We start from the raw sequence: 12,436 nt of genomic DNA on the forward strand, positions 1-12,436 counted from the left end.
AAAAGTTGCGATAGAATCTGATTCCATCACCCTTTCCAGTAGTGCATTCCAGATCTTAACAGCCCTTTGTGTGAAGAAATCTCATTTCCCCTCTAGTTCTTTTACCAATTATTTTAAATCTATGACCTGATCAGTGATCCACTTGCCAGAGGAAATATTTTCCTTGCAGCAACATTGTTGCCAAGACTTGTCTAGTTAAACTTCTGGTAAATATTCACCCCACCAGAATGTTGAATCTTAAGTAAATAGGCCCACTCCTGACTATATGATGGTTGGAATGTCACTGCTGAAACAGCTCAAAATGGTTGGGCGACAGACACTGCCTTGACAAACTTTGGCAGTGATGACCTGGGTCTAAGATAATAGAAAGGAAGGTGGTTGTTGGAGCTCTATCAGGCATGACTCTGGCCACTGAGGGATTTTCCTATGATTCCCGCTGACCTCAGTTTTGATGGGGCTCCTTGCCATATATGAACAAGTGCTGTCTTGATGTTGACCAGTTACTCTCCTCTTTCCTCTGCATGCAACTCGTGTCTAGGCTTGTATCAAAGCTGTAACAGTCTAGTTGGTTCTGTATAACCCAAGCTGAGTCGATGTTGTTTGACAGAAACACAGAAAATAGGTGCAGGAGTAGGCCATTCGGCCCTTTGAGCCTGCACCACCATTCAATATCATGGCTGATCATTCACCTCAGTACCTCTTTCCTGCTTGCTCTCCATCCCCCTTGATCCCTTTAGCCATAAGGGCCATATCTAACACCCTTTTGAATATATCCAATGAACTGGCCTCAACAACTCTCTGCGGTAGAGAATTCCACAGGTTAACTCAGTGACGAAGTTTCTCCTCATCTCAGTCCTAAATGATTTACCCCTTATCCTTAGACTGTGTCCCCTGGTTCTGGACTTCCCCAACATCGGGAACATTCTTCCTGCATCTAACCTGTCCAGTCCTCAGAATTTTATATATTTCTATGAGCTCCCCTCTCATCCTTCTAAACTCCAGTGAATATAGGCCCAGACGATCCAGTCTCTCCTCATATGTCAGTCCTGCCATCCCGGGAATCAGTTTGGTGAACCTTCGCTGCACTCCCTCAATAGCAAGAACATCCTTCCTCAGATTAGGAGACCAAAACTGAACACAATATTCCAGGTGAGGCTTCACCAAGGCCCTGTACAACTGTGTAAGACCTCCCTGCTTCTATACTCAAATCCCCTAGCTATGAAGGCCAACATACCATTTGCCGCCTTCATCGCTTGCTGTACCTGCATACCAACTTTCAACGACTGATGTATTATGACACCCAGGTCTCATTGCACCTCCCGTTTTCCTAATCTGCCGCCATTCAGATAATATTCTGCCTTCGTGTTTTTGCCACCAAAGGGGATAACCTCACATTTATCCACATTATACTGCATCTGCCATGCATTTGCCCACTCACCGAACCTGTCCAAGTCACCCTGCAGCCTCTTAGCATCCTCCTCACAGCTCACACTGCCACCCAGCTTAGTGTCATCTTCAAACTTGGAGATATTACACTCAATTCCCTCATCTCAATCAGTGATGTATATTGTAAATAGCTGGAGTCCCAGCACTGAATCTTGCGGCACCCCACTAGTTACTGCCTGCCATTCTGAAAAGGACCTGTTTATCCCGACTCTCTGCTTCCTGTCTGCCAACCAATTCTCTATCCACATCAGTACATTACCCCCAATTCCATGTGCTTTAATTTTGCACACCAATCTCTTGTGTGGGACCTTGTCAAAAGCCTTTTTAATGTCCAAATACAACACATCTACTAGTTCTCCCTTATCCACTCTACTAGTTACATCCTCAAAACATTCTAGAAGATTTGTCAAGCATGATTTCCCTTTCATAAATCCATGCTGACTTGGACCAATACTGTCACTGCTTTCCAAATGCACTGCTATTTCATCTTTAATAATTGATTCCAATATTTTCCCCACTACTGAGGTCAGGCTAACCGGTCTATAATTACCCATTTTCTCTCCCTTTTTAAAAAAAAAAAGTGGTGTTACATTAGCTACCCCCCAGTCCATAGGAACTGATCCAGAGTTGATAAGACTGTTGGAAAATGATCACAAATGCATCCACTATTTCTAGGGCCACTTCCTTAAGTACTCTGGGATGCAGACTATCAGGCCCCGGGGATTTATTGGCCTTCAATCCCATCAATTTCCCACATAAAAGGATTTCCTTCAGTTTCTCCTCTCTAGACCCTTGGTCCCCTAGTATTTCTGGAAGGTTATTTGTGTCTTCCTTCATGAAGACAAAACCAAAGTATCTGTTCAACTGGTCTGTGATTTCTTTGTTCTCTATTATAAATTCACCTGAATCTGACTGCAAGCGACTTACGTTTGTCTTCACTAATCTTTTTCTCTTCACATATCTATAGAAGTTTTTGCAGTCAGTTTTTATGTTCCCAGCAAGCTTCCTCTCATACTCTATTTTTCCCCCTCCTAATTAAACCCTTTGTCCTCCACTGCTGAATTCTAAATTTTTCCCAGTCCTCAGGTTTGCTGCTTTTTCTGACCAATTTATATGCCTCTTCCTTGGCTTTAACACTATCCTTAATTTCCCTTGTTAGCCACGGTTGAGCTACCTTCCCAGTTTTATTTTTACTCCAGATAGGGTTGTACAATTGTTGAAGTTCATCCATGTGATCTTTAAATGTTTGCCATTGCCTATCCATCATCAACCCTTCAAGTATTATTTTCCAGTCTATTCTAACCAATTCACATCTCATACCAAAAAGTTACCTTTCCTTAAGTTCAGGATCCTAGTCTCTGAATTAACTGTCACGCTCGATCTTAATAAAGAATTCTACCATATTATGGTGCCTCTTCCCCAAGGAGCCTCGCACAAGATTGCTAATTAGTCCTTTCTCATTACACATCAGCCAGTCGAGGATGGCCAGCCCTCTAGTTGTTCAATCAGACATATTGTTCTGATGGCAAGGTATCGGTTCTACACCTACAAAAGGTCTGAAGGCCAGGAAGTAGCAAGTTATGTCGCCAAGCTAAGACGCCTTGCTGAACATTGCGAATTTGAAGGACATTTGGAGCATATGCTCAGACTTTTCGTACTTGGCATTTGACTTATCTATTAGTTTACTGATGATTAGGAGCAGCCAAATATGATTATTAATTAGGTAAGATTTCTCCTGCTTTTGATGTGTTTGACATACCTGGGCGATTTTTCATATTGTCTAGCAGATGCCAGTGTTGTTATATATGTAAACCTGTAAATACCTTTAGCCACCAGAGGGCTGATCCCCTGGAGTCCCAAGGGATCCCACAATCCCTTGGGAGCACCTGTACTTAAGGAGGCCTCACAGGCTGGAGGCACACACTGGAGACCTGCAATAAAAGACTACGGTTACACTTTACTTTGAGCTCACAGTATCTGGTCAGATTCTTTATTCACACACTACAAGTGTCATACTGGAATAGCTTGGTTTGGGGGAGGGGGAGTTGAGGTGATTTGGCCGGATGTTGGTATTTATGATAGTGAGGATCTTGAAGGAAGGTAAAGTAGGATTGTCCACTCTGCACTATTGGCTGAAGAGGCTTTCAAATAGTTCAGCCTTGATTCTTGCACTCACCTGCAGGGCTCCACCATAGTTAAGGATGCTCATGGAGGTGTCCATCGCTTGATTGACCACAGCCATTATTTACTGGATATGCTAGCACGACAGAGTTTTGTTCTGATCTGTTGGTTATAGGACTGCTTAGCTCTATCTACAGCCTATTGCTTTTGGTGGTTAGCATGCAGGTAGCCTTGTATTGCAGCTTGACGTGGATGGTGTCTCACTAAGATACACTGGTGCCATTCTTGACACACCCTTCTATAGAATCAAGGTTGGTGGCCGTAGGAGCACCGCATGGTAGGAGGGGCAGGACTGAGGGAGTGCTGCACTGCCGTCTTTCAAATGAGACGTTAAACCTAGTCCCGTCTGCCCTCAGGTGGATATAAAAGATCCCACGGCCACTATTTAAAAATGGATCATGGGGAAAGTTCTCTCCGTTGTCCTGGGACCAATGTTTATCCCTCAATCAACATGACAAAAAACACAGATTATCTGGTCATTGCTGTGCACAATGAGGCTGCCACATTTTCCACATTACAACAGTGACTACACACACTCAAAGTACTTCATTGGTTGTAAAGCACTTTGAGATGTCCAGTAATCGTGTAAGCTCCTATAGAAATGAAAGTCTTTTCTTCTGGCTTGAGGGGATGAGATCTATGTTGGGCCATGAGTTTAGAGCTTGATGGTATTTGATTCAGTTGTTGATGCTTCATAGATGTTTAATTTTGGACTGCCAAATCAATAATTTTTTACGATCAATAAAAACAGAAAATGCTGAAAATACTCAGCAGGCCAGGCAGCAGCTGTGGCGAAAACCTACCTGGTAGATGACTGTCAGAACATTTTGCTTTCTATTTTTTTACTATTTGTTGCATTAACCACCTATACTTCTACATCCACTCCACCTTAGAACTCCAAATTAGGGTATCAGCTTTTATCAACTTGAGCTATGCTTTCTCCATGCTTCACAAATTAAAATGTAGTAGCAGCTCTTTCATCCACATCTCTTCCCTTTGGAACTCCCCAAATCTGTCCACTCTGGACACTTTCCTCCCTACTTTTAAAATCCCCCCTAAAAGGCTTCCTGCCGCTTCCTGTTGTTGCCCCTCTAGACTGTGCTTTCAGGCATGTGTGTCAGCCAGGAGTGTTAGAGATGCAAGTAGTTGTTCTCCTAGCTACAATACCTCTTGCTCCATTTAGTCTTTACTGTTGATTGGTTTAATCTACCCTCAGAACCTGTACTTAAGCTCTAATTCTTCCCTTTTCTTCCCAGTCTCTCTAACCCTGGATACAGAAACAGCAAATCCATGGCTTGAGGTGTCGAAGGATCTGAAGAATATGAAATTGACCCGGACAGCAAAGATTCTCCCTGACAATGAGGAGCGGTTTACAGCCTGGGAATCTGTGCTGGGATCGGAGAGATTCACATCGGGTAATCACTACTGGGAGGTGGAAGTGGCGGGAAATCGGCACTGGACTCTGGGAGTAGCCGCAGAGTCCGTGAAGAGGAACACAGAGATGAAACTGATACCGGAGAATGGATTCTGGACCATCGGGCAGGTCGATGATCAATTCCAGGCAAACTCCACAAATCAATCAGATATCCCTGCCCGTGAGAATCCCAGGAAGATTGGAGTTTATCTCAGTTATGAGTCCAAGACAGTTTTATTCTATAGTGTGAACACAGTCTTACCTCTACACTTTCACTGGGGCCAAATTCAGAAAGAAAATTTATCCTTTTTCTGTACCACACATCAAAACAAATGGCTGAGAATCAGTCAAGTGCAGCATTAGTTCTTTCAAAGGTCATTGGCCTTGAGGTTTCTCCAAAATACTTTCTAGATTGACAGTCAAAGGAGCCTGTCAAGTATATAAATATTAAAGTTAATCTCCCCTTTTAAGAAAAGATTATATAAAATATCTAAAATGCTGCTGGGTAACAGTGACAATTATTGTGGCAGTTTGCTGGAATCTATCCCTAATAGAATAGCTTCTGATTGAATTTCTTAAATAATTTAAATTCAGTTCCAAGCAGGGCAGCCCACTCCATGTTTGCAGTAAAAACAGAAAATGCTGGAAATCTCAGCATGTCATGCAGTGTCTGTGGAGAGAAACAGTTAACGTTTCTGGTCTGTGACCTTTCATCAGAACTGGAAAAGCTCGAGATGCAACAGATTCTTGAAGAGCAGGGGCAGTGAAAAGGGGAGGGGAGGAAAGAACAAAGGGGAAGGTCTGTGATAGGGTGTAAGGCAGAAGAGATTTAAGAGGCAAAAGTGATGATGGCCAAAAATGAGATGGCAATAGAACAAGTTAAGAAACAATCTAGATGGGGTGTGAATGGCAGAATCATCACCGGCTGCCATGGGAGAGAGAATACAAAGGGTGGGGGCCAGGGGTCATAAAAAAAATATGGGCAGAGGTTATGGTCTGAACTCGATGAAGTCCAGAAGGCTGTAAAGTGCCTAAACGAAAGGCGAGGTGCTGTTCCTCGAGCTTACGTTGAGTTTCTTTGGAACAGTGTAGGAGAGGCCTAGGATGGAGAGGTCAATGTGGGAGTGGAGCGGAGAATTAAAATGACAGGCGACCGGAAGCTCAATATCACGTTTACAGACCGAACAAAGGTGCTCTGCAAAATGGTCAATGTAGAGGAGACCACATTGTGGGCACCACAGTACACTAAATAGAAAGTACAAATAAAATCACTTTCACCTGGAAGGAGTGTTTGGGGCCCTGGACGATGGGAAGGGAGGAGGTAAAAGGGCAGGTGTTGCATCTCCTGTATTTGCACGGGAAGGTGCCATGGTAAGGGTTCTGGGGTGATTGCGGAGTGGAGCAGTGTGTCTTCTACCACTCATGTTTGTGTTGATATAAAATAAAAACTAGGAACAGATGGAAGATCTGCATTTTATCAGACAGAGTGGGGAGTGAAGGTTTCACCCCATGTAAACACCGATAAGCCAGGAGAACATCAGGCTCCGGTAGGTGATTGATTTGCCACTCATCTGGTAGATCATAAAAGCGTCCAAGACGTCTCTGTCCTTGGGTCTTCAATTCTTCCTTCCTTCTTAGGTAGTCCCTCAGTCAAGGATGACTTGCTTCCACACTAAATGAGTTCTCAGGTGACTGAAAATTCCAATGTAGGACCAACAGTCTCTGTCACAGGTGTGGAAGATGCCTGCATATGAATTCTTTTAACGTGGGGTGGCCATTGCACACCATCTACCACACAGACTTGACAGAGCAAGATGCTGGTCCAGTGGCAAGGGGGTCCAAGATGACAAGACCAGGCTCTGCTGTATGGGCCTAGTTCATACACACGCATACTCCTACTGTCCTCCTTCCCAAAGGAGCTCGCTCCTTGGGATTCGATGTCGCATGCAAGTCACTCTTGCAGCAGCGCTCTCACTCATTTGTGCCAGTCTGCTGCAGTGTAGATAGGGCAAGTGTTTGACCCTGAATAAAACTACACAAGTCTGGTACAAGTATAAATGGTAAATTTCTGACTTGACTTGCTCGAGAAAAGATGCTATCAGTTGGGGAGTATTGCTGATGTTTGGGGAAAGTAGCTGTGGTCTTCAATTAGTTTGTCGTCTGTTCGTGTCACTTGCCTGTCAGCACCGAATCAGATGTACAGTTCACTTTAAGTGAAAGTGTGACAGATTATTGGTCACCATAATGGCGATGCAGCACTGTACAAGAATGTTGGCGAGAGATTTTCCTTAAGAGTGGGATCACTACACGGAGTGGGACTTTGACATGTTTGTCAAACCACACACTGACCTTGTCCCATTTACTTGGGTGTGGTCAACTCCCAGCCTTATCTCTGCTCTTCCACTGGGACTCTGCCACTGCAGGATCAGGAAATGTTGAGCTTCTGTAATGGGACATCTTTTGCAGTAACTGAAATAGGGCCGAACAGTTTTAAAGGGGGCAGAATGCTGCTAAATGTTCCAGATCATTATTTTGAATTGCCACTTTATGAGCCAGTTGGGAATAAAACATAGGCAGATTTTGAAGAGGGAAAGGTGGCTATATCTTGTTCTTGGCATCAAGAAACTCAATCCGGATGTCTGTTGCAACCAGTCTCCCTACCATTTCCTTCTTTCTGGCCTGCCCTCCCTCCATTGGCAGCATAGAGGTGGGAATAAAGGAAATTATCTGGATTCCTGGGCCTCGACCCCTCACTATTGATTTACATGCATCAGGGCAAGTGGGTGGCTGTCTGCCATCTGCAGCAGTGTGAGCAGAGAAAATGTTGGTGGCTAATTTTAGTAGTTTTGATGGGAGGAATCCCCATCTGATTTTCCTACACACTGCCTCAGGACTGCTCATTTTCAGGTGGTAATTTGGGGGAAAATCCTCCCTTCAGTTTTACCACCACAAGGTTTATATAGCAGGGTCAAGCAAGGTACAAACGGTCACACAAGGTTCAGAGATACACATGAAGCAATATGTAGATAACTCTGGAAGTACACAAAGAATTCAGTTATTTAGCATGGGAGGTGGAGATGGACACATTGTTCTTTCACTTTCTCCCTTCTCAAAGATGTTTGGATCCAAAGGCAGCATCAGTTCTCCAGTACCTCACTCAGGTGGTTATAATTCAGATGAGACACTAAATAAGTAGTGAGACTATTCTAGACTCCCAGCTTTGAGCTCAAGTAACTCAGCATAGGTGCTGTATTGCAAGAGTTAAAATAAAGCTCCTTTCGATAAGGTACCTCATAATAGACTGATGAACAAGGTCAGAGAACAAGTAGAAGAATGGATAGCTAGCTGGATTCGAGAGAGTAGGGGTAAAAGGTAGCTATTTACAGTGGCAGAAGGTGGGCAGTGGTGTTCCACAAGGATCATTGCTGGGACCACTGTTATTCACAATTTATATTAACGAGTTAGACTTTGGAATCAAAAACACAATTTTGAAATTTGCAGATGACATCAATTTTTTGGTGGGTTGGGGGGAGAGTCAATAGTGAAGAGGACTACACCGCCCCCCCCCCCCCCCCCCCCCCGGATATGTTCCGCTCCCCAAATTCTACCCTCTTGAACATCCCAGATTATAACTGCCTTCAGCTACCTGGGCCCCAAGCTCTGGAACTCCCTCCCTCCCTCCCTCTGAACCTCTCCGCCTCGCTGTCCTCCTTTAGGGCGCTCCTTAAAACCTACCTTTTTAGCCAAGCTTTTGGTCATCTGCCGTAATTTCTTGTTATGTGGTTCAGTGTCAAATGTTTCTGTTTTGTCCTACAACACTGCTGTGAAGCACCTTGGGATATTTTACTACATTAAAAGGCGCTATATAAATACTTGTTGTTGACGGCAACAAATTACAGGAGGAAGTTAAAAACGTGCAGAATGGGCATATATTTCAAAAATTAAGTTTAACATAGAAATGTGGGTTGGTACATTTTGGTAGGAAAAATAGAGCGGTCACATACTACTTGGACGGTGCGAGTCCAGGTGGGATAGAGGAACAAAGGGATCGTGGAGTACAAATACTGAAATCACAAAGTCGCGATACAGATTAACAAGGCCATAAAAAAAAATCAAAGCAAGCACCAGGGTTTATTTCAAAAAGGTATAGAATTAAAAAGTAGTGAAGTTATGCTAAACCTGTATCAAACCTTGGTTAAACCAGAGTACTGCGTACAGTTCTGGTCACCATATAAAAAGGATATAGAGGCACTGGAGAGGGTGGAGAGGATTTACAAGGATGACCTGCTCCTGCACCTACTTTGTGTTTCTATGATATCAGAAATGCAAGAGTATACATATCAGGAAAGGATGAACAGGCTGTGGGGGGCCGAAACTGATCAAGGGCAAGTTGCACCCATTTACCGTCAAAGACAGCCAAGATCCCAACGGTACTTTGGTCAAAAAAGGAAAAAACGCCCGGCGGCAAAAATGGACGTTACACGCCGATTCTGGGTGGTAGGAAGATTCTGGGCAGCAAATCCAATCCTGGAGAAAGTTACGCCAAGGCTGGAGTCAGGCCCAGGGAAGGGGAAACGCACAAAACAAAATGCTCAAAAAATAAAACAAACATCACAAAACCTTCAGAGACCCTTTGACACAAAATCACTGCAAAAGTAGTAAAGAAAAAAAACTCACTTACCTTTTCTTGCAGGTCTTCATACCTACCGTCCAGGTAAGACCTGCTTCCACGCGGCGGTCTTTTCTCCTGCAGGAGCAGAGGACCACTCGGATGAATCTTGGGCAGGATGACTTTTTTCACATTGGACACATGCCAGCGGACCTTCTAAACCGCGGACATGAGGGCCTCACCAATTTCCCATGGAGGGAAGAGTGCCGTAAAAAAAAAAGAGACCGCCAAACCATCAATTTTGGGCCCTGCGTCTCTTTTCTCTTGAAAAAGGGCTGAAGGGTGACCGAATAGAGGTCTTTAAAATTATGAAAGGTTTTGAGAGAGTGGACACACAGAGAATGTTTCCACTTGTGGGGAAGAGCATAACTAGAGGCCATCAATACAAGATCGTCACCAAGAAATCCAATAGGGAATTCAGAAGAAACTTCTTTACCCAAAGAGTGGTGAGAATGTGGAACTCACCACCACAGGATGTGGTTGAATTTAAGATGCATTTAAGGGGAAAGCAAGACAAGCCTATGCAGGAGATGGGAATAGAGGATTATGCTGATAGATTTAGATGAGAAAAGACAGGAAGAGGCTGGAGTGGAGCATAAAAGCCACATTGACTGGTTGGGCCGAATGGCCTGTTTCAGTGTCGTGTATCCTATGTAATCCTTGTTGTCCGATTAATATGCTTAAAATGCAACTACATCAGAGATTTATTAATTTCTAACATTATCCCTATAATCACAATACTGGTACCCTCATGCCAAATTATGTTCCTAACTCTAATGTTCTTTTACAGTTGTTGATTACAGACTATCAAAACTATTAATGTACTTTTTATTGCCCAAAATGTAAAACAAACTTTTACAACAATGCACACTGCCCTCTGGAATTGTAACTGGAAGGTGCAAGTAACAGACTAAACTGATCTTTATTACCATTCAGACAGCTGTAGTTTCACATTGAATCAGGATTGTAGTTTAAAATATATTAAAAAGCTCACTTTTAATTTTCAAATGATGTATTGTATTTTCTGATGCATTGAGCAATAATGTTCCTGAAAGAAAGTAAAAGTTCAAACCTATTGTGAAGAAGGTAAAATCTAAACAATTATAAACAGAATTAACAAAAATATACTTAGAAATTAGATTTTCTGGTATGTCTCACTTCAGAAATCGAAGAAATAAGTGGAAGCCCCACTTCAGAACTTAAGCACGTAGCCTAGGTTGGCATTTCAGTGTAGTACTGAAGTGCTAGATTGCCAAAAGGTAGTATCTTTCCAATGAGATATTAGAACTAGATCCTGTCTGCCTGTTCTGGTGGTTCAGGATATAAAAGATTCACTGGCACTATTGAAGAGCAGGGAGTTCTCCTGGTGCCCTGGCCAATATTTATCCCTTAACTAACTAAGCAAACCCATATTACCTGGGTCATTCACCTCATTGCCAATTTACTCACAAACAGCCAATCACATTAGAAAGACTTGCATTTCGACAGCACCTTTCACAACCACCAGACATCCCAGAGCACTTTACAGCCAATAAAATACTTGTTGACAATTAATCACCGTTGTAATGTAGGAAATGCCTACATAACAGCAGTGGCTTCACTTCAGAAGTTATTTAATGGTTGTGAAATCTTTCAGGGTTAACTTGGGGATACAAGTTTGCTGGTTCTTTAGACCAAAATGAAATAAAACATTTAATTACAATGGGGAGGTGCCATTTGGCTCAGTGTGTGTCCATGTTATATGTCCATAAACATACTTGGACCATTGATCTATCTAATTAACCAATGCAGTCTTTTCCCAACCCATTATCCTTCCATTCCCTCCTCACTAATGGATGCCAATGTTTTTTCCCGTTGATGGGATGTAGGTGTCACTGGCAAGCCCAGCACTTATTGCCCATCACTACTTGCCCCTTGAGAAGGTGGCAGTGAACCACCATTTCCAAGGGCAGTGAAGAGTTAACCACGTTGCAGTGGGTCTGGAGTCACATGTAGGCCAGACCGGGTAAGGGCGGCAGATTTCCTTCAATAAAGGACATTAGTGAACCAGTCGGGTGTTTACCACAATCCGGTAGTTTCAGGGTCACCATTACCCACACTAGTTTTTTATTGCAGTTTTATTGAATGAACTGAAGTTAAATTCCCCCGCTGCCGTGTTGAGATTTGAACCCAGTAACATAACCGCCATGTGACCAAAGTGGTTTGCTCCGTGCCATGTCTGTGCCGGTTACACTGAGAATGCAGCTTGAATCCTGCGGCGGGGCAGCTAAGCTGACAATAGTGAAGGGGAGAGAGGCTGCCCGGAGGACGGAGTCTCACTCTGCTTCACTCGGGGCTGGGTTTGGGCCCCGACACCAAACTGACACAACACAAGTTTGGTTTGGGGGTAAAGCCTGATGTGAATCTCAGTGTGAGACACCCGGGAAAGCCTCGGGTATCCCCGCTCTGGTGTCCCGCTTTCTGTCCTCGCTCCCTCCCTTTGCTAGAACCAGAGGGGAATTTCCGATCAATAAACCAGTCCGATGTCGGGAATATACCGACGGCAGCTGCAGCAAGGGCCGTGCAAGGTGCGGCCGCCGACTTACCCGGAGAGGCGGACGGACGGTCGGGAAACATCTCCCGGACCCGCGAGCGCTCAACTCGGATTCTGGAACTTTCTCAACCCGTCTGTCCCGCGCATGCTCGTCCCTCCTCCAATCACAGTACCGCTCTCTCCGGCCGCTCGT

The 12,436-nt window shown here is 43.9% G+C and overlaps 1 long non-coding RNA gene across 1 annotated transcript in view; it reads right to left on the bottom strand.

Annotated features, from left to right (window-relative positions):
- Positions 1 to 12,436, bottom strand: part of LOC139229689 (uncharacterized) — a 31,312-nt gene extending 18,876 nt beyond the window's left edge. Inside the window, exon 1 of the long non-coding RNA XR_011587784.1 lies at positions 12,296 to 12,436. This is a non-coding gene — a long non-coding RNA (uncharacterized lncRNA). The remainder of the gene's footprint in view (positions 1 to 12,295) is intronic.

This window comes from Pristiophorus japonicus, chromosome 19, assembly GCF_044704955.1.
Source record: "Pristiophorus japonicus isolate sPriJap1 chromosome 19, sPriJap1.hap1, whole genome shotgun sequence".
NCBI lineage: Eukaryota > Metazoa > Chordata > Chondrichthyes > Pristiophoridae > Pristiophorus > Pristiophorus japonicus.